This window comes from Triturus cristatus, chromosome 3_2 (genome assembly GCF_964204655.1).
Source record: "Triturus cristatus chromosome 3_2, aTriCri1.1, whole genome shotgun sequence".
Lineage (NCBI taxonomy): Eukaryota > Metazoa > Chordata > Amphibia > Caudata > Salamandridae > Triturus > Triturus cristatus.
Window position 1 is genome coordinate 587,557,593 of NC_140584.1, and position 23,327 is coordinate 587,580,919.

A 23,327-nucleotide genomic window follows, 5' to 3' on the forward strand; every position below is an offset into this window, starting at 1 on the left:
AAGTAAAACAGCCTTAGGACTGATCCTTGCGGTACTCCACACACCGCGGTAGAGGTGATGAGGAAAAAGGGTGTAGGGGATATGCCCTACAAAAAGGATTTGAGCCACACAAGGGCCTTGCCCTGAATACCTAAAATACAGAGTCGGTTCAACAGGATGAAATCGGACATGTTGTCGAATGCAGCCGACAGGACAAGAAGCAACACTGACAGGTGTGCTATTATCAAGATTCTCCCTAACAAACTCCGCCACCTCCAGGAGAGCCATCTACGTGCTATAGCACGCTCGGAAGCCTGAATGAGTTTCGTGGAGAATGGCATTAGTTTCCACAAGGATAGACAGCTGTTAGTTCACCAATGTCTCCAAGACTTAGAAAGGTGCCGGGAGAAGTGATATAGGTCTATAATTACTCAAAACACCAGGGTCTGCATTCAGCTTTTTAAGAAGCGGCAGAAGAGATGCCTGTTTCCAAAATGTAGGAAAAACACCAGGCACCAGAGAGAAATTCCAGATTTTATTACGGTAATGGTTAAAATGCTGGGCCATCGACCTATAAATGTGTGGAGGGCAGGCATCATCAGAGGTACCTGACTTACACTTTTCTTTAGCTCATTTAAGGAGACTTCCTCAAAGATAGGACCAAAATCCGAAAAGTACAGCTTGAGACTGATGGGTGCAAGTGCAATGGAGGGTGCATTTCCCACATGAGCCGGAATGGAAGGCCTTGTCTCCTTTAGATGCCGCCGGGAAGGTAGCATAGAGATTCTGAAACATCTCAAAGAAAATCAAGAGTTTTTCACAGAGTTCGGTACAAAGGTTGATAGCAGTTTCAACTTCCTCGGGAGGAGATGAAAGATTTCACAATTTTGGACACTGGACCAATGAATGGTCCAGTATTGTCGAGTACCCTTCAGGGGTGTCAAATAAATGGAAGATTTTAACTTAGCCAATTCAAAATAACCACAGGGTATATTTAACCCCTTGCACTTTACATAACATATACCCTTCAGTATCAGATTTGTGTCCCATGTGTAGCCAGCAGAAGGCGTGACCAATGTATTTTGAAATGATCTGGAGCTTGCCCCATTTCGGAATGAAAACCAAAACTTGGTATGGAAGATGACACATAGAAATGACACGTAATCACGAAAAAAATACTCCAATGGACCACCAAGTGGTCGATGGTGATAGAGAGCTAGCTGTACCCGAGGGGAATCAAAAGGAATGAGTGTAAGGTTGTACCTAACGCCAACCATGAATGTGGGGAAAAAAGACTATTTTTTCTTTAGTTACCCTCACACACCCTAGTGGTGTCATGCTTTATCATTGGGTCACCCCGACCCCTATAAGTCAGGGTGGGCTCAACCACAGTGTTGGGAGCTCTTTTGATATATAACCGGCAGGGGGAATAGAGATAAAATGCCTCAGACAGATCCCTGGTTTACCTTTATTCTTGGATCTGTCTGGGTAATTAAACAAAATATATAAAAGTGGGTCTTTTTTGGAGTATTATGGTCCTAAGACCCTAGTGCTGACATGTTTCAGTCCAAAGTGGCCTTAAGGTCCAGGACTTTCTTCAGGGCAAGATAAACCCACTATGTGAGTGAAATAACAGGGTGGGAGATCCCTATCCTGTCAGTAGGGTGGGGGCAGAGTAGCTGCACCTCGTGAATGGTTAAAAGTGTGTGTCAACTGCCAGACTTTGTTTGGCAAAAAGCCGAGGACCGGAACCCGAATAGGCATAGATGCTGAGCCAGTTCTTGAATTGAAGATCGCCTGCATTACCATTCTGGTCCTGTGTGAAACAGCTAACCTCCCCAAATTGGATGGAGTCTGGCAGTTGACACACACTTAACCATTCACGAGGTGCAGCTACTCTGCCCCCACCCTACTGACAGGATAGGGATCTCCCACCCTGTTATTTCACTCACATAGGGGGTTTATCTTGCCCTGAAGAAAGTCCTGGACCTTAGGGCCACTCTGGACTGAAACATGTCGGCACTAGGGTCAAAGGACCATAATACTCCAAAAAAGACCCACTTTTATCTATTTTTTTAATTACCCAGACAGATCCAAGAATAAAGGTAAACCAGGGATCTGTCTGAGGCATTTTATCTCTATACCCCCCTGCCTGTTATAAATCAAAAGAGCTCCCAACACTGTGGTTGAGCCCACCCTGACTTATAGGGGTCGGGGTGACCCAATGATGAAGCATGACACCACTAGGGTGTGTGAGGGTAACTAAAGAAAAAATTGTCTTTTTTCCCCACATTCATGGTTGGTTGGGTTAGGTACAACCTTACACTTATTCCTTTTGATTCCCCTTGGGTACAGCTAGCTCACTAGCACCATCAACCACTTGTGGTCCATTGGAGTATTTTTTTCCTGATTACGTGTTTTGTAGGGAGGACATACTCCGGTAATACTTACCTCTCGCACCCTTCTGGGACCTGGATCTCCTCCAGTACCCTTTTCTGTTAACACGTAGAAATGACACCCTAATCGTCAAATGTAACTTCTTGGGTCTGTACAAAAGGGCAAAGGTGAAAATGCTGAAAACTAGGTTTCCTGATTTAGCATGGCTGCTGGCCAAGTGAGGAGGCCAGAGCTTGGAAGATGACCCAGGCGCCCATCCTGGATGTGTGGATGAAGGAGTTGATAAAATGGGACAATTCTGACGGACTTATTTAGCGAGGCGGGCCGCTGAATGAGAATTTCAGCACGGAAGCAGTGATTACTAATTTTTTAAAAAACAAAAAAAACACGACAACACTCCCCCTTGAGCTCCTACTGAGCGAAACTACTCCTGTTACAATGTAGAAAGGACACTGGCAAAGGTGAGCAGAAACTTTGTTGGGTCTTCCCCTCCCTACGCTAAGCACATTGTAGAAATGTACATTCTGCGTTGTGTGGCAATCCCCCTTATCTTACTGAAGCCACTACTGATTTACGATGGGTTTAACAGTGCCTTTCAGTTCAAACTTAATAAATTATTTTGTTGATGAATGGTACTTCTCAGCATGTATTGATGTAAAATCACCAAGATGCTAATGACAGAATGGTGTATGCTATACAGATGAAAATACCAATAAAATTTTTTATAAAATATACTTCTCCGTACTCACTCTGTTAGTACATAAAAGCGTGCCCTTGTCCTGGTAAATCACCATGGGGCTTTCAAGGAGTCCGTTTAGCCTACAGTGATAGTGTCTAAATCTCTTTTGTTAAGGAATTCTTGCATCTGTTCCTATTTTTCTCTTTTCGTTTGTAGGAACGGTAGAATCTTGTTGTTTCAAGTCAGGCTGAATTCCAAAAGACTAAAAAGAACAAGCATTAGCAAAAGCGACAGGTATAGCACTGGCTACCGGCCTTTTGCATTTGGCAATGCTTGTTTCGAGATTGCTTTTCTAAAATGGTAGTGCTGTGGGAGTTACCGGGCCCTCGCCAATATAGAAGAAAAAACATGGATAATAGCAAAAATATGTTTTGGTCTCAAAATCCACACATTGCAATAGAAGTGCCGGGCAGTGACAGGAACTACTTCGTGGGGGATGTGTTCCTTGTGAAACAGCAGAATGCTGTTGCTCACTAAAGAGGCAATGGCTTCAGAAGGCTGACCCATTGCTCTGTGCTGCAAAGGGGTAGAAGAAAAAATTAAACGACAACAGACCAATGGATGTAAAGGGTTAGCTGAAAGCCACTATAATTATGTATATTATATCTATAATTTTAGATAAAATCAAAAAGGTCCTGGTTAACACTGACTTAGAAAAGGAAACATCTCTCCGGATGTATTTTAAACTACTTATCCCACTTTGCAAAAACCTTCCAGTAAGAGAAATGGTATTTATTACTTTTGTAAATATCCACAACGCAATTACTTTGTAGCTGAGGTGCCAACTTTTGAGGGGCACAGGGACTCGAGCCCCAGCAATATTTCAGCTGAGCGGCTCCTAAAAGAGCCCTTTCACCACTACGCTAATTCAATTTTTATTCCTCAATGAACAAAGGCTGCAACATTATAAAAGAAAAGTAAATTGTTTAAACGCTTTACATAGTTGCTAAGAAGATCTTTTATTGTTTTTAGTTATTTAAAACCATTACAACATTACACATTAATTATCACAGATTATTAAAAAAAAAAAGCTAAAACATTTACAAGTGATAATTTTCGGAAAACATAATTAAGCTAAAAACACCACATTTTGAATATCAATAATAATTCATTATCTTAGGCCATGTTGTTGTTATAAAACCGAATATAGCCAGTATTCTTAGTCCTGTATATTTGAAAATTCCTTACATAAAGGAATTATAAAGTTTACTCCCCAACACGCAAAAACGGTTGAACGTCCACTTAGCCAGGTGATAACGGCTTGCCGGCATGTACAAATTCCCCTATTTCTAAATATCGATTTCAGCATAATTTTCCTTTGCGGTAAGGGAACAGGACAAACACAGAATAAGTGATTTAATGATTCACTCTTATATCCACATAATCTGCAAGAAAGATTATTTGGCTGTTTTTCCAGGATGGAACAAGGTCTTTAGTTTCCATAATGCCAAACCGGAGTAACATAAATTAATGTTTCAATCTTAATGAAAAATGTTCTGCCAGATACGATTGAGGACCTATGCTGGAGTACGAATTTATTACTGTCCAAGCATGTCTTCTTAGTGAAAGAGCATTTTTATCTGTTGGATTTGATGACATTCACGCTGCAGATCTTAGCGCTTGTTTAAAGATGTCTTTCCCATTATCGCTCCCCAGGCTTCTTGTATGCCTAAATCCTTAATAGATAAAATTAAATGACTTTCCCAGGGTCCCTTTGTAGTGCTACACAGTTGGTCCTCTATTTCCTTCCAGCATAAATAGCTGATAGACCCTTTTTTTGCTGCTCGCTGTCTCCAACACAGGTTTATAAAAGCACTTTCACACTGATGTTTCTGATTTTTTTTATCCGAACTCTAGCTGTATCTGTGCAGGTGAAACTGATTTTGGAATGTTGAATACGGCTCTGTAGACTTTTATTTGGCTTCTTTTCAACGTGTCTATTTCCAAACCCTTCATAACTTCTGTACCATATGATAGTGAAGGTAATAGCCGGGCCTCCATAACCTTAAGTGGGTTAACGATTGACAATTCAATTTCCGTTTTAATATTTTGAAGCCGTATATTAATGATTGTGCCTTTGACTGAATTGATAATAAGTGGGGTTTACCGGTCATGTGCTTATCCATAATAAATACCAGATATTTGTATTCTCGTCCGCAAGCAATGGTAGAGGACTGTTTAATAAATCCAAAGCGTCTGCAAGATCTGATAGGTATAAATTAAACAGGCTTGGGACCAGAACACATCCTTGTTTAAGACCTATATTTGTCCTGATTTTAGGTGATACACGGGTTCCATTACATAGTTGCTAAGTGACTCACGGTATTGTATTACACTTTCAGCAGGCTCTGTCTTTACAGGCACATCAATGCTGCATTTTGGGACTTGTAGTTTTCTAACATTGTAAGCAGGAGCTGAAAACCCGAAAATGGAAAAGAAAGACACCTATGACACGGGATATTTTTATTACGTTTACAAAGTAATGTAGTTGTTTCCCAATTCGGTTACAGCTTGAATGAGAGTTTAAAAATTAATATATAGCATGTTCATATATTTTATGGAAATACAATTGCATTCATATCATCAGACACGCCAACCTTAAGGATAATTTGCACCATCTGGTCATACAACATTCACCCCTTCCTTCCAATCTCCTTTCCCTCCAGGTTTGTCCTCACCTTGATCTCCCTCAGCATTATTCTTCCCCCACCCACTTTACCTGCGGGCCTGTCCCTACCCCTGTATCCTGAACATGCTTACCATTTTTCCAACATCCTTCTTCCCCCAATTCAACCACCTCAACACCAGCCCAAATGGAGTTCCCATGCCTCCCTTCTCCTCCACCTCCCCTATGCTCCTAAACCCTGGTCCCAAAATTGGTATCCTTTTCGTAATCGTTCTCTGGGCCTCATATGGCCTTCTGTCCCTTTTGGAAGCTTCTCTACTCGAAGGCCGCCACCTTCCTTGGTGTCTGTGAAACACCAAACTCCATGTTCATAGCTCCATTACCCTCACCTATCCTCCATTCTTAAACTCTGCCACCAGCTCCCTAAACGGGGATGCTCCCTGTAAGCCAGGTACCATGATCCGCCCACCGATGGTCACCGCAGTAACCCTCTTCTTGCCTTTCAGCTGTATTCTGGCATGAGGCCAACTGGTACTCAATCACGTCCCTCTCGCGCTGCTCATGCGACATAGCCAAGAGGCAATCACCTGTCTCAGTCTCTTGCCGACCAGGCCCCCTCTCACCTGAATGGCTACAGGGCTGTGCCTCCAGACAAGGAAAGATTATATACTAGTTTTGCAAATACCCTCAAAGTAAATACTTTGTGGTACAGGTGCCAACGTCTGCAATGCACTGAGCTGGAGCCCCAGCAATACGTTAGATGAAGGGCTTTTCACCACTTCACTTATTAAGCTTTGACAGTGTTAGAAGTGGGGGGGAACGGAGGGGCACGGCGTGCCCCTACTTTTAAAAATTATGCTAGTCCGTTCCCCTACTTCTTGATTTGAAAAAAGCGTCCCGGGACTGCCCTAATTCAGGCCCGGTTCTAGTAAGGGCTCGAAGGCAGGCGCGAAACGCCATGGGGCTCAAAGTGCTTCAAAGCCGCCCCCCTCCCCCCCCCCCCCACTCCTCCCCCGTCGTGTGTGTGCGCCCGGGCGCGCACACAGACAGTTTTTGAGATTATCGCAGCCTTACCCGAGTACTTCACAGGTCTTTAAAAGACCATTTACATGTTAGCGAGGCTTTGTTTATTTTTTCACCCCTTCATCTCCAACAGGGGCATGGCGAAAGGTGACACATCCTTTCTTTGGCCGCGGTAACCTTTGCCTACTGTCCTGCTACGTGGATATTCTTTTTCTATGCTTCGCAGGAGAAAAGAAGTTTGTTTATTTTGATTCACCTTTCCCAACCCCTGCAGCTGCTTATCACTTCAGGCTGCAACACTAAGATTGACTAATGGAGTAGGTAGGAGAATGTGTCACTATTTGTTTTTCTTTTTAAATTCTGCACAGGCGCAGCAGGACATGTACTTTGTGTGTGCTTCATTTAATCCGTTTTTATCATTATCATGGCCGATGCAGGACAAACAATAGGACAATACAAAAATGCCCAGATAACGCTGGGGATTAATGATCCTGCTGGAGAGCAATCATTTCTCTGTTAGTAGTTAAGTGCAGATGAACTGTATTTTATGTGGAAGCTCAGTGGGTTACTGTCATTGTGACAGAGATCCTTGTGTTGCTTGCAGTTCAGAAGTTACAATCCTAACATAGGACCGTGACCACTGAACTGTCATCAAAGAGCTGTATGCAAACCTGAATGATATAGTTAGAACTTCGCGTTTTTTGTTTTGTGATATAGTTAGAACTTCCCCAGTCTTTTATTATTCTAATGTTGCTAAAATGAGTATCTTTGGGCAGATATACATTTTTATCAGTAAAGCCAACCCCTAACCACTGGAGTACTCTTTAAATCCTGAGTTTGTGCTTCTCCAGACCAAACCCTCTTAAAATAACTGCCCACCAGTATGGATGACATGTGATTCATACACCTTGTAATCCTCATTGGTTTATGTGACATTCCCTGTAGGCTGATTTACATACTTGTATGATTCGTTGTCTCTGTAAAATGTGTGCGTGGTGTAAAGTACTGACACACAATACACTGATATGAGTAGCGCTACACAACAAATGAAATGCATATGAGAGAGGGGCTACATAAAGATGAGGGGCACTGTTGGAGGGTGGCAGTGAGGGAATACGAGGAGGAGGTAGTGGGAGTGGCTATGGAGCGATGAGGGGCACTGTTGGAGGGTGGCAGTGAGGGAATCTGAGGAAGAGGTCATGGGGGGGGAGGGGGGAGCTAGGGAGAGATGAGGGGCACTGCTGGAGGATGGTAGTGAGGGATTCTGAGGAGAAGGTCATGAGGGGGAGGGGCTACAGCGAAATGAGGGGCACTGTTGGAGGGTGGCAGTGAGGGAATCTGAGGAAGAGGTCATGGGGGGGAGCTAGGGAGAGATGAGGGGCACTGCTGGAGGATGGTAGTGAGGGATTCTGAGGAGAAGGTCATGAGGGGGAGGGGCTACAGCGAAATGAGGGGCACTGGTGGAGGGTGGCAGTGAGGGAATCCGAGGAGGAGGTCATGAGGGGGAGGGGCTATGGGGAGATGAGGAGCACTTGTGGCGTATGGCAGTGATTATTGGTGTGGCGCCAAAAAAGACTTTCGCATCAGCGCTAAAGCCGGCCTTGTCATGGCCTTTCTGTTTTTGTTTATTTAATTAGCAGTCGGGTCATAAGGGCTACTGTGGAACATACTTTAAAGTGTGTGCTAATTATATTTACTGCTATATTCAATGTTTTAAGTTTGAAGGTGATTTTACTAATGTTTTTACCGGGAAAAAGGAAAGTGGAGCCCGATGGTGCCTGATATGGGGCTGGGGCCCAAGGTCAGCTGTGAGATAAGGTGCACTGGAGAGGAGTAGTGGATAATCAAGCCTGTATGGAAGTGCGTTGCGGAGTCTGGGGTCAGGTGGAGGTAGCAATGAAGAGGGATCCTCCATGAAGGCTCGAACAGAGGGAGCCCAAGTAGTGTCACTTGCCTGATACTACCACCTCAGAAACCTCCTCTTCCCATCAAAGGAAAATTACATATAAAAAACAGTTTTTGAGAGAGATAATATTTAGAAAGAGATTTGGAAAAGAGTACGATTTACTGGGCCTTGTAAGACTAAGAAGAGATAAAGGAGGGCCCGGAGGATTTGCAGTCTGGGTGCAGTTTGCTGGTGTAGGACTGCAACAGAACAAAGGCTGTGTTAGCATCAATAGGGCACAGTTCTTTAGGAGCTTAGCAAATAACCTGCGAAAAAGGATGACAATGTCTAATGCATCAAATGTTTCTAGATGCACAACCACAAACAATGATGAGATAGAATACAAAGAGTTAGTACATAGAATGAAACTCCTACAACCAGTTTATTGGCCAGATCCAGTAGACATCTTATACGGTGAGGGAGAATTACTAAACCTTTGTAGCAGGTTGCATGTATTTGATACCAGGCAGTACATCCTTGGTTTCAGAGAGTACAAACAAAATAAAAATTGCATCTCTGAAAGCCTGAAACCATTAATGCACATTATAAACACCTTTTGTACCTCAACTGCTGAATGTGAACGGGGCTTTAGTGTAATGAATGATGTGCTCACACCACTGCGGAACAGAATATCAATCAATCGTCTGTCTTCTACAATGTTCATAAATATCGTGGGGCCACCTGTCATAGAATTTAATCCTGAATTTTATGTTCAGAAATGGTTAGAAAAAGGGAGGAGAAGTGCAGATGAAAGAAACTGCATGGCTCGGAGACAAATGGCTTATGATTCCACTTATAAGCGTATTTGGAATATTCTGTGATTGGAAACATGTCCCAAATTGTAAATGAATTAAATATAAACAACTTGTATATTAAACCTCAAATAAACATGTTTATTGATTCTTTGAATTAAATAACGTTATAAGCTGTAACTGGTCAGTGAAATGCCAAACGTTCAAAAATTGGTATGTTTTGCTATTTCTAGCCACACCTCCGACTCCGCCCACTAATCCAATCCTTGGGTTATTCCCGCCCCCCGAGTCTCCGCCCACAGTTCCCCTACTTTTTTTCCCCCACTTCGACCACTGAGCTTTGATTCATCCACGAATAACGGCAGCAAATCACAAAAGTAAGCTGGATTTTTCAAACTTTAAGCAGTTGTCAAGTGGCCCTTGTTCTGTGTTACAGTTTTAGACAGTCCTTGTTTAACAGGCACAGCAATGCTACAGTTTGTGCATAATAAGCAGGCTCTGGAAACAATGAAAATGGAAAGTGTTGCTAGCTGAAAAGCCTGGGCTGACTGAAGGGGTTGCACGTGTGACAAACGTTCACTTGGATGTTTTGTTTTTAATTTTACAAAGTAATCTGGTCCATTTCCAGTGTTGTTACTGCTTGACTGGGGGTTGAAAAAAAATGGTAAGCCACGATTACCTATTTTATTAAAGTGCACTATTTTTTCCACATCATCAGACTTGCCAACCTTGAGATAAATTGAATTGTTTGCCCGTAAAAAGAAGTGGGTGTGGTCTTGACAAGACAGCTGGGATATGGCGAGTGGGGTTTTGGATGCCCTGGTCTGCCTAAACAAGAGAGCTGGGATATGGCGAGTGGGGTTTTGGATGCCCTGGTCTGCCTGAACATGAGAGCTGGGATATGGTGAGTGGGGTTTTGGATGCCCTGCCTGAACAGCCCCTTCACCTGCCCAATACAAAAATCAAGAATTAACTCAAACTCATCTTGAGTCACCTCCTATGTCCTAGGGAGGTTTTCAAAGGAGGCATGCTGTGCAAAGCAAATAATTCACACCTGAGCTGGGAATCGAGAGCAGAAGGAGCAGGAACATAGATTTTGCAATGAAAATAAGAGCATTGCTCACTCTGGCCTGTAAAATAGTACTCAATAAGTGGAAAAACTCCAAAGAAGTTTCCTTTAGGTTGTGACAAGAGTGGTTGTCCTTTTCCAGGGGGGCTGACAAGATCTCTCTTCACTCCTCTACCTGGCGTAAAACACATAGGAAACTATGGAGATCCCTTGATGCCTTTTCCTTCACATATGATCTTGCTTCGTATAGGATTTGTTTTTCAATTTCCTATAATGTATTGCTTATAGTATGCTATGTCCTAGGTATTACACCTGTATTGTACTTTTCATATAACAATTGTGAAGAGTGTGATTTTTATAGACCACCTGTATTTCTTTCTAGCTTCACTGCAACTTCTACGGTAACGCACTAGAATAATATGCTGTTTTTCTACTTCTTTTGTCATTTTTCCTGGTTTTTAATTATATGACAGTATGATTGTGATTATTATCATTGTGTTTATTTATTTATGTGGTCTTTTCTTGAAAATTCAATCAAAACGATTTGAGATAAAAGGAAATAAGAGCATTGTTCAAACTTGGAATGGATGGAATAGCCTATATTTGACAAGTGTCCATTCTCTCGTCCTACCCATATTTCTTTCCTATGTATGGTAAAAACTGGGACAGGTGACCCAGGCCCTCTCACAAAGTAATTAATGTTGCCACCTGTATGCTGCTCATCAAAGTCGTGAAAGTAGGACCATGCACCCCAACTTGCTCTGACCCTCTCCTGCTATGTCCCCAGAGGAGTGCTGTGCTCAGCCCACCATGACCTTTCTTTAGTCTCAAATCACTGTTACATTGCATCTAAACTCAAACGCTTTAAACTTCTTGTACCCCCCACCCCATAGGATATTCTCGCCTTCAAAATACGAGATGAATCCTATTTGCCCTCTTTCATGTTAGCCTTCAAGGCTCACATCTTCAGAATCGCAACTTAATACAGACAAACACTTATTATTCTACTCATTAAACTACAAAAACATACACAAATATATTTTCACTGGAAAAAAACAAAGGTTACAGAGATGTTAGTTACTCATGTTTCACTCGTACAAAACCAGAGAAATTCAGCAGTTACAGTTAGCTGAGCTTACTATAACTCGCGCCCCCCAGCCCCCAATGCACTGCTTATGACTTCACGTTACATCACTCATGACATGGTCAATGAATTCACTCATGACATCTCATGGCTGGTGACCGCCAGTAGGATATGGATATTTATGTTTAGGTATGCAAATAAATATTGCCTGATCAGTTGATACATGGTGGGAGCGGTTAAAGACGTAAAAGTGCATCACTCCCACTGTATTCTGACCTCAAAAATGAATGCAACCAATCACCCGTCCTACCTTTAGTTGTGTTTTGGCGGGAGATTTGAAGAAGACTAAGCGTAAGCCCACAGAAGCAACTGCCAGGCAGAAACATGACCAGCTGTTTGTCAGTATCATTGAACCCAAAACCAGACTTAAGACTGTAGATGCCCTTCTAATGCTCCATGCATTGGAAGAAGAGAAAAATGGACGGCCTGTTTGGCGAGAGGAACTGGATCTTGGCCAAAACAACAAAGCGCAAGTCCTAGTTTATTGCACACAGCATGGAGTCTATCTCGATGAATTAGTAATTTGGGAGCTGCGAGTACCCTGTAACTAAGATGGCCTTACTAATCTGTGGTGTAAATATATGACTAAATGTTCAGGATTTGTCTGTAGTCCACAGGGTGCACCTCAAAACTGAGAATATAAGCCAGGCTCAAGTTACAGGCCCTGAAGTTTTGATTCCTCTGAGATGTATTGTGGGTGCTAACTCAACTCCAGCACCACTAGCCCCCGCACGGAACTTGCCAGATTTCTAAATTCCACCCATCCCTGATCAGTGTCCAGTTGTTGATTCCAACTGCTGGACGCAGGGTCGCCCCATTAATAAACACCAATCTTTGTGAACTCTCTCTCTGCACCCTGACGTTTACTTTTGAACACCGTGTGATACCCCATTTCATTTTCACTAATGGGTTGCAGGGTAACTTGGATTTCTGGATCACTTTACTGGATTCTGATCCACCTGTGCTTAAAGCCACTATGTTGTCTAAAGGATGCTTCTTATGAGTGGGTGCAGAGAGCAGAACTATAAATAAACAAAAAATTAATAAGGTGCTTCATACCGCACTTCTGCTGTTCATAAGTTCTCAGTTTACTGACCTCTAAAGTTGTGTTGGCCTTACAAGGACTTGCACTGGTGACTTGTAGAACACCTTTGATATAAGAGGTTGAATATCGATCTCAATGAGCCTTCCAACAATTCACTTCTGCAGCAGTGAATGGCTGCAGAGCAGTGGCTCAACAGACTAATGTGTTCACTGCAGCTATCCAGGATTGACTCTTTGGTCAAAGATGAATACCTTGGTTGGTCCACTCAGCCTTTCATTCTTTTGAGGATAACAAACCCAGTACTAAACACCAATCTACTAATCATCTGGAGCAGCTCCCGTTATCTGGGACATCACAACTTCAGGACTTAGTGCTGCTCATTCATACATATCTTTAAAGAACACACGTTGTAAAGGCTTGAGAATGAAATGCACCAAACATCAGAAAACAATGCATTGCACTTAGGCAATAAATCTCAGCAGTTTAGGAATGAAAGCACCCATCCAGCGTGGAAATAAAAACAGTTCTCTTTGCCCAATCCTGCCTCGGTAACAATCAGCAATATTAGGCATTCTTGTATGCTATGCATGCCTGCTGAGCTTTGGAAATCTACTGTCTTCGCAATTCCTAGATGGACCCTTTAAGAACTACATGCTAACCAACAAACTATCTCCTTTAACTATGTTGTGTCTCCTCATAAACGTAAATTGCGGAAACAAAGATTTTAATTCTTTAAGCCTCATTTATAGTGGAGCTATTTTTTTCCTTTAGAATCATTGTAACTCATGTTATATAAATCAAGAAGGTCATTGCATTCATCTAGAAAACCCGCAAAACCCATGCAGGTGCAGAAGTATTGAGCACGACAGAAATGCATGTACTCTTGACTCAAGACTAAAACAAAAACTCTTCCCACAAAATATTTCAATCTAGCATCAGGATGCAGGTCAGCGTGTACTGATGCATTTTCACTGTGTCTGAATTCTCTTTCGGACCACTGTAAATAAAATATAAAAGTCCAACGTCGCTGTAACTTAAATTAAAATGCAAATATGGATGTTTAGGTATATATAGTGAACTGAGCTCACAGTAAACCAGAATGTGCATAAAACTGCCGGGTACATCAACCTTTCTCGGTACACTAGCCCATGATAAGTTGGACCATTCGCAGCACGGTTTTAGGAGAGAACACAGTACCGAATCTGCCCTTACCATCGTGCTTGACACCATTCGCACCAGGGTCGATAAGGGACTGACCACTCTCCTCATCCTTTTGGATCTCTCGGCTGCCTTTGATACCCTGTCTCCCTCAGTATTAACATCAAGGCTGAGGGAGATAGGGGTCAAGGGTGCGGCCCTTAGTCTGCTGGTATCCTTCCTTAATCAGAGGGAACAGAGAGTAAAGCTGGGGGAGTTCTTGTCTCCATCCCTTCCTGTGCTCTGTGGGGTCCCTCAGGGGTCGGCATTAAGTCCGACCCTTTTTAACATCTATGTCACCCCACTGGCCAGGCTTATTAGATCTTTCGGGATGGAGGTAATTTCTTATGCCGACGATACACAGATTCTGCTGTCTTTTACCCAACCTACTATCCTGGCTGCCTCCAATTTTAAAAACTGTATGAAGGCAGTCGCTCAATGGATGGTTTGTAATTCATTGAAACTCAATGGGGAAAAGACAGAGATTCTGGTGTTCGGGGGAAAGGAGGATCTTTGGTCGGCTGATTGGTGGCCGTCCTCTATGGGGGTGTGCCCCATACCGTCGACCCTGGCTAAAAACCTAGGCGTTTTGATCGATCCCCTTTTGAGGATGGATCAACAGGTAAAGAGGACCATCTCCACCTGTTGGGGCCTGATAAACATCCTACGGAGGATCAGGCACTATTTGTCTTTTCAGGCCAGGAAACAAATTGTCCTGGCATTGATTGGTTCCAGACTTGATTATTGTAATGCTCTTTATCTGGGCATCAATAATGGCCTGGTGACCCGTCTTCAAATGGTGCAGAATGCTGCCGCTAGACTGGTCCTTGACCTGCCCAAACAGGCCTCGGCTCATACGGCAAGAAGGACCTTACACTGGCTCCCTATTGAGGCCAGGATATCTTTCAAGTCCCTGACTCTGATTTATAGAGCTTTGGCATCTAATCGGTCGGGTGGCGTGAGGGATTTGCTGGTCCCCTACACACCCCCTAGAACTCTCCGGTCATCAAATAAGCTCTTGCTTCTAGTGCCTAGGATACGTAAAGCTAAGTGGGGAGGTAGAGCTTTTTCAACTCTCGCCCCTAGGCAGTGGAACTCCGTGCCCTTGGAGATAAGATCTCTTCCCTCGGCGCTGGCTTTCAGGAAGGCCCTTAAGACATGGCTTTTCGCCAAGGCCTACGCTTAGATATGATCTGCTTTACTATTGAATTGTTTTTGGTTAGGCACCTTGATGCCTTCGGGCTAAGTAGCGCGTTTATAAGTTTCTTTTCATTCATTCATTCACTAATATTTGCCATAACAACCAGTATTATTGTTGTAGACCTGGACCCCGCAAATCACTTGGGGCTTTCTTTGTTTCTTTCCTCCTTCCAATAAAAACTGACCTACTTTCATACATGAACTATAAAGATGCCGGCCACAAAAGGATATTGAATGTATTCACTGCATTTACTCGTAGCATAGAGTATCAGCTCCTCTGCAACCGATGGGAGTAAACCTCGGCAGCTAGATGACCTAGGAGTCAAATGCACAAAGGGGGTAAATTGGTCATTCCGTCAAAACTAAAGACTTTCCCGCTGCCGTGCCTTCATTTGCTGCGGACATGAGAGTTGCGGGCGGAGGCATCTGGCCCCACTGAAGAAGGGGAGACCTAGGAAGAGGCAGGTTCAATCTGCGGGAATGAGGGCGTCTGTGCAGAGGGGCACAGCAGGGCCAAATTGCAGGAGTTCGAAAGGTCTGCTAGTTCTAGATGCTGTGCGACAGAAAGCTTGCTTCCTTGTTTACGAACGGAAGGTTTGCGGGTCTTATTCGTGTTGTAGAAGATTGCTGGAACCCCACTCGCTACGAGGAGGTTGTTTGCTCCTAAGGAGAATGTTACCGCAAAGGCGAAAAGGAAATTTTGGGTCCATTTGCGGAGGAGTGACTAGGCGGGTTCCAGGCCCAAATAATTGCAGATGTAGTGGTATGTATGGGGGGCTGGGGCTTAGTAGCCTCACTTACTACCAAGACTAGTGAAACAGAGATATTGACAATATGAAGAGGAGAGTAATAGTGACGGCAGGCTATCACTAATTGCGTCGATGGGATGCGTGGGAAGCGCTAGTGTCATCTGCGGCGGCGGCATGTGTGGGGACTGCTAACATTATTTGTTTCAGCTGTGTATGCCTCAGCTGATAGCATCGTTTGCAGCGGCGGTATGTGCAGGGGATGTTGCCATTTAGGGTCTGCTGGTAGTACCATATGTAAATTAGGCTACGAGCCCCGTTTGAACCGGTGTGAGGTATCTGTTGCAGCAGCGCTACCAGCACCAGCTGAAGTGGGGTTACTAATATGCTGCTGGTGCCGTGCACAGCGGGGGGTTCTTCGGATGGAAATGGCAGCGCTTATAAAGGTGTACAATATAAGGGGTATTCGCAATAATTGTAGCAAGAGAGATGTAGTGACCCGCTTGTATCATTAGCAGCAAGGGTGGTAGCACGATTTCCAGGGGTGTTGTATTGGCATGCTAGCATCGCGTGGCCCCTTAGTTTGAGAAGAGCTACTGTCATGCGATGCTGGCTGGCTTCTAACTGCGGGGTTGGACCGAAGGGCCTCTGATTGGCTGAGCTCCCCGTCAGTCTGGATGCACTGGAGAGACGCCCGAGAGACGGGAACAAAGGACTGACCCAATCGATATCACCCCCTGCCAGGAACCCGGTCCGAGTCTCACAAGGGCGTACTCCCTGGAGCCCCCTCCATTAAATAAACCTCCTCTCCATCTGCGGCCCAAACACCGCCCCATCACAGGTCCCTCCTCAACCCGCCCTAGTTTCAGGCTGCACCCGATAATCACGGCGCTCACCCGGTACATCACTCTTTCCCTTAACACTTCGCAAAAAGGACCCCCGGGGGTGTCACTCACCCGCACGCCCGCTACAGCCCTGCCGGTAGAGGCTCGGAATGCCGCGCTGGGGGCGGGCGGGGGGGAAGACGCCCGCGGGCAGCCTACTCCCTTGGAGGGCAACACGCCATATCCGGGCACAGCCTCCGCGGGCGGCGATTGGTAGGTATAGGGCCGAAGAGGAGGGGCAAAGGCGGTGTCACCCGGACACCCGCTACAGGGGGAGGGGGTGTGATCCACAGGGACACCCGGAGCACGGAAGGCAACTCGAGGAAGATTTAGAGGAGTGTGGTGAGGTGGTACGTCGCACGAAGCATCCACCACAGCTACATAAGGCTGGCAAATATGAAGTTACTAAATGCTGTTACTTTTCTAAAACACCAGCTCTTTCCCCCAAGAGCTGACTTAAACACACCCCCCGCCCAACCCCGCGGGTGCCCCAGTTTAATCCAGGCACACTTGGTTCTGGGTAGGGTTCTGCATCTCACAAGGTTTCTGAAAGGTGCTTGTGCATCTCAGAAAAAAACAGGCATCCAGCTGAGAATGAAATGCGTAGCTCACTGTGGAAGACTAGTGCATCTCACAGGGAGAGGACTGGCTTTCTCTAATTGGAGCTTGTACTTCTAACTTTTCATTCACACCTGAAAACAATTACTTTTTTTTTTTTCCATTTGTAAACTTTATTTCGATCAAAAGATCATAAAAGTTGCATAAAATACATATAAAAAGCACATTTGAGCATAATAAAAAACATTAAGAAATTGATTTTAAAATAGACCATGGAAAATATACATAGCAGCATACGATTCTTTAGTACTTAAGACGCTTAATCCACATTGCATGTAAAAAACGTGAAACAGCAAACACTACAACAGTACTTGTATCGCTGGCTAAGATGCAATAGGCTTCAGTACATCTTGTAAATCCTAGGCTCCTACATAGAGGAATGAGCCAATATTTCCTGGGGGCTCTATATGCAACGCAAAGAAACATTACATGGATTATTGTCTCAGGCGACCTTCCACAGGCTGGGCAAATTGTTTCTCTTTGTTTGGACCAGTTCTTAGTAAAGTCCCTAAGAGGTAAGGTGCCCAGCCTAAATTGGATATATAGTTTCCTTGCCAGAGATGGGTGCACTTCATTCAGGAATGATTCAAAGATATACTGGTCTTTATTTAACAAAAACTGTCTCGAAAGACTGCCAAGAGTTGTGTTTTGTTGTAATACACTTAGCTTATACTGCCTATATACCTGGACCAGTTTGACACGAGAGAGCGTCAAACAAAATACCCCAGGACTAGTCCAGAGTTCAGGCAAACCAATCCTGTAGCACATCTTCTTAATATAGACAAGCCAGGGAAACTTCTTAGAAGTACTAACTGCAATTATTGAACTAAGATCACGACAATAGGACCCTAGCTCATCTGTGAGCCAAAGTCTTCACCAGTATGTTAAAGGACGTAAGCCAGCTTCTTCATCTATTGGTCGTATTGCCAGATCAAGACGTAGTGGTATTAAAGGGGTGCTTTGCGGTAGGCCCAATAAAAGTCTAATAAACTTGTTCTCTATTAGAGAAAGACCTTTCAACTGAGAATGGCCCCACAACTCTGCCCCATATAAAGCTGCATTTCTTGCTTGCACTTTGTAGATTTCTGCAGCGGGGCCAGGGGCCCTATGTGTGGTGTATTTAGCCATTCTTAATATCGCACCAGATAGTTGGGCAAGCCGCATAGCTGCTTTGTCTAGTTGGGGAGCCCAGGAAAAAGACTCAGAAAGTGTGATCCCTAGGTAATCGAATAGTGAGACCCTTTCTAGAGTTGTTCCATTAAGTGTGGGATTAGGCCGAGTTGTGTTAGCTGGGTTAAAAACCATGTATTTAGTTTTCGAAATATTTATTTCGAGCCCATGGTCAATGCAAAATGCTAAAAAACTATCTAAAACACGTTGAACGCCCATCGGGGATTTGGATAGCAGAAGGGTGTCGTCTGCAAATAGCATGACTGGAACCTTTCTACCATTAAGTCTAGGGGAGTCACCACGGTCCGTCTTATTAATATGATTAACCAAAGCGTTAACATAAAGACAGAACAGGGTAGGGGCTAGCACGCATCCCTGCCTGACTCCTCTGTTGACTGGAAAGCGTGCGGTTAATTGGCCTGCCTTACCATATCGGACCTGCGCATAGTTGCCAGTGTGCAATCTTATGATCATAGCTAGTAGGTCCAAGGGGACTCCCAGCTTATGCAATACCGCCCAGAGCTTAGCCCTTGGGACCATATCAAAAGCTGCTTTCAGGTCGACGAATATCAGATAGAGGCTGCCACCCTCCACTGATACTGTCTTCCAGAATAATAATTGCAGCCTTAAAAGCTGATCAACAGTTGACACCCTTTTCCTAAATCCTGCCTGTAAATCACTCAAGATATTCATCTCTTCCATCCAAAAATGCAGACGATTAAGTAAAATTCTAGCAAACAGCTTTTGTGCTACATCTATTAGGCTAATTGGCCTATAATTTGCAGGAAGCAACGGTGATCCTTTTTTAAAAATGGGAAATATTTCAGCTCCTAGCCATGTATCTGGGATACTCATACCTTTCATGATGGCGTTAAATAAGGTCCATAAATAAGGAACCCAGATCAAGGGTTCTTCTTTATATAGGTCCCCAGGGATTTTATCTAGGCCAGGTGCTTTAGATGTAGAGAGGGTTTTGATGGCGCCCTCGACTTCTAAGGCCGTTATTTCATTTAAAGAGTCAAATTGTGCTAGCTGAAGAGGACCCTCCGTAGGAATCAGATCATCTCCAGTTGAGTACAATGACTTAAAATGAGCTTCCCAGGCAGATGCTGCAATATTCGGTAAAGTCGGGGATCGTTCGTCCTTATTGCCTATGTTGGCGATAATTTTCCAAAATCCCCTCATGTCCTTGTTAGAAAGAGCAATTTTGAGGGCCTCCCATTTCTCAAATTCCCATGACTTTTTTGCATTTTTAATAGTCTCGTAATAAAGCTTCCTGGAAGGCTTCAATATAGCCTTATTTTTTGTTTTAATTGCATTAATAAGAGCAGATTTTGCCTGCCTTCATTCTTTAGTATACCAGGAGTTAGAGAAGTGATTTTGCCTGGACTTAGTTGATGGAGGATTAAAAAATGTTTTGAGAGCCAAAGTAAGATGCAGGTAAGTTAATTCTACCGCTTGTAAGTCCCAATCGCTTGGAAGTGGGGTAAATAACCTTTCGGTTTCAAGAAGCGCTGGGAGGATCAGCCCATAAAGTTCTAAGATTTTATCCGGAGTGCGTTTAACTGAATCCCATCTAATTCTTCTTTTATTATTGTCCAGAAAAAGGTTCCGGTCGGCCGTAGGGCCAGTAGTAGAAGATGCTTGAGAGACAGGAATTAATAACTCAAGCAACAACGCATCGTGGTCACTGTCAAATCTAGAAATGACAGAAAAGTCTACAATGCTATTCCAAGAAGATACCTCCACCAGAATATAGTCTATTAGGGAGGAATAATTGTCCCTTTTAAAGGTAGGTTTCCCTGGCTGGTCTGATTTTAGACGACCATTACAGGCCCTCAATGAATGCGTAAGGACAAATGCATTAATTTGCATAACTAATGGAGTCCAAGTCTTTACCTTCTGGATTTGGGGATCTGGTATTAGATTACAGTTATCTTCCTCGTTTTCTAATATATATGGGAGATCAACTAGCGGTTCGTATTGACAGTTAAAGTCACCCGCAATTATTAATCTGTCATGTTTAGGTAGGTCAGGTAAACTAGTAGATAATAAGTCGAAAATCGGGGAATCTTGAGATAGGCTAGATGGACGTGAATAAACGTTAATAAGAATTAATTTAAAATTGGGTTTAAATAAAAGAGCCAGACCTTGAAGATCTACTGAGAACAGATCTAGTTCAGAAATAGTGCAGTCTAAATGAGTTGCAACCCATATAGAGAGGCCCCCGTAAGGTCTACCCCTCTTCCCCTTAGTTGCTACTACAGTATGTGCCGAGAACCCGGAGAAAAGTGTAGGCACAAGCGACCAGGTCTCCTGGAATAATACGACATCATATTCTGATATAAACTTAGACCACTCTGAGTTATCTATCTTTGAATTTATACCAGCGATATTCCATGATAGAATCCTGACTTTAAGATCTGAGGGGGAGGCTATGGTTGATTGGCGTTCAGTACAAGGAGTCTCCACATTAGCTGGGTTACTGACTTCTTCGCTTACGTCTGGTTCATTAAAACTAGGCAATACACAGTAAGTTGACAAATGGGTTGGAGTATATAAGTTAAAACAAGGTCCAATAGCATTAGCATGTACTTTCATGTGTTTGTTTGGGATTTGTGTAAAGGGTAAAGAATTGTTCCCGAGTCAATCACATTCTTCCAGATTGGAAAGTGCTTCGAATCTATTGATTATCGGATCTATCATTGATCCGATAATTGACAAATTGGCAAGCATCGAAGTAAGGATCTCCAAGTTGGAGTCACGATTTGATAACTTTTCAGCAATAGCTCAGAACAATGTTATCCTTGATGGTCCCTTACAAGGGCCCCAGCCAACTTCAACAGAAAATACTCCCATGCCAGGGACACAGGCCGCCCAACCCTCGATCACAACAGCTCTATCCGTAGCGCATCCAGAAATCACTAGGAGCTCACAACATCCTAATGCTCCCCAAAATAGAACTGAAAACAATTACAATTTCTCCATCCACTCCATTTAGTCACATCATTTATGACACCGAAATATTCAACTCTAATATGCGGCTTTACTTTATCCGTTGGCACACTGTTCTTTTCACCCCACCAGCCTTCCCATTCTGTTCCTGGACCCTGGGGCGCCATCCCATGCTTCTTGACGCAAGGAAACTACCACTTACTGACTTATCCCCCCCACACACAAGAAGCTGCTAGCTAGTTACCCCGCACTCCAACCATCCTACCATTGCTATCTCACCGAACTTACCCCCTCCTTAGCCAAAACAGTGGGCTCTCCCTTTTGTCCACCGGTTTTCCTGTCTCTTCATTTTCCTCCTTCCTCTGTTCCAACCCTTCTCCACTCACAATCATGTCCCTAGTTAGAAAATGCAACGGAATGTGTCCACACTGTGCAGTTCCTGCTTAACGCAAATTCTTACAGCCTCTTAAACACCAGTGTCTAGAGGACACTGGTTCTGCCTTTGCCACAGGTCTAAAATTGTGGTACATTTGTTTTCCAAAACAGTAAAGGTAAGATTAATCCGAACAATTGCATGGCTTTCGAGTACTATATGTGAAAATTCTTTGCTGCTCGAAATGCCATCGAACCTTTGAACCGCCAACTATGTATGTATGTATGTATGGTCCTTTAATTACCCTGTTCAGGGGAATTCAGCACGCTGCGTCATTTCTTTAGTGCCACAGTATTATTATTATTTATTATTATTACTCTGTCTCCTCTCTCCATATGTTCTTTCCCATTTCTCTTCACTCACTATTGTCTTTTTTTCTTCGTCTTCTTTTTGCCCTTCTTGTCTCCTCCCACACCTATTATCATCATTTCTTTTCTTCATTACTTCCTTCCAGTCTCTCGCCTATACCTGTGCCTGATTTTGTAACAGGAACCGAACATGGGTGAGAGGATGGACAGGGAAGGAAGGAAAGACACAGGTGGTATTAATGAAAGCAAGGGCAGGAAAAGAAGCAGAAGAGAGGCTGAGCCACTGGTAACAGTTACAATTGACATCCTGGTGGATTGTATATTTGCCTGCAATAAGGCCAGTTGCAGCTGATGATCTTTGAAAGAGGTGAGGTGTAATGCTTGACCCGAATTATAGCGAGCACGTGAGCCCAGCTTCCACTAGGAGGGCTCAGTCTTAATGCCTCTTAAGAACCGGTTCCAGTGTTTTCAAAATGTGCAGTGAGTGCCCTTGTATGTCGATATTTACCTTCATCGTGCACCCATATGCCATCAGTGCCCCCATATGCCAAGAGTGCCCTCACATGCCAAGAACCATCAGTGGCACATATATCAAAAAATGTTTTCTAAATCAAGGGCTTGCATTTTGTTGTTTGTCTGCCTCCTTTCATTCCATTGTTGTCCCCCCTAAAGCCAATCACTACCTTCAGTATGCCAGCCAGAGCCAGCATTTTCCCACAGTAACCCTTTTGCTGAATATCTGCCCTTTCAGCAGGGTGACCTGAATATTTTTTCATTTTTGCTGAACCCTATTTTATTTTGCCAAAGAACTCTACACACTCTTCTCCTACTATCTAGGAGTAAAGTGCTTTTGCTCCCCTCGTTTAGCGTGTTGAAATTGGCATACACCTGATTGGCATATTTAACTTACTTAAAAGTCCCTAGTATATGGTACAGAGTGTACCCAGGGGCAGTAAGTTAAATCTCGCTAGTGGCGGGCAGAAACCATTATGCCACCCATGCAACCTGCCAGGGTCATGTTTGCGCCTTGCACATATATGTGATGAATGTTCGTGCTATACAAAACTTTATAAACAAATAAACATTTCTCCAGGCCT

At 43.7% G+C, this 23,327-nt stretch overlaps 1 protein-coding gene across 1 annotated transcript in view; it reads right to left on the reverse strand.

Moving 5' to 3' along the window:
* ZBTB8A (zinc finger and BTB domain containing 8A) overlaps window positions 1-16,954 on the reverse strand; it is a 140,063-nt gene extending 123,109 nt beyond the window's left edge. Inside the window, exon 1 of the mRNA XM_085648393.1 lies at window positions 16,819-16,954. The gene's annotated coding sequence lies outside the window, so the exon portion shown is untranslated. The remainder of the gene's footprint in view (window positions 1-16,818) is intronic.
* Window positions 16,955-23,327: the final 6,373 nt, after the last annotated feature.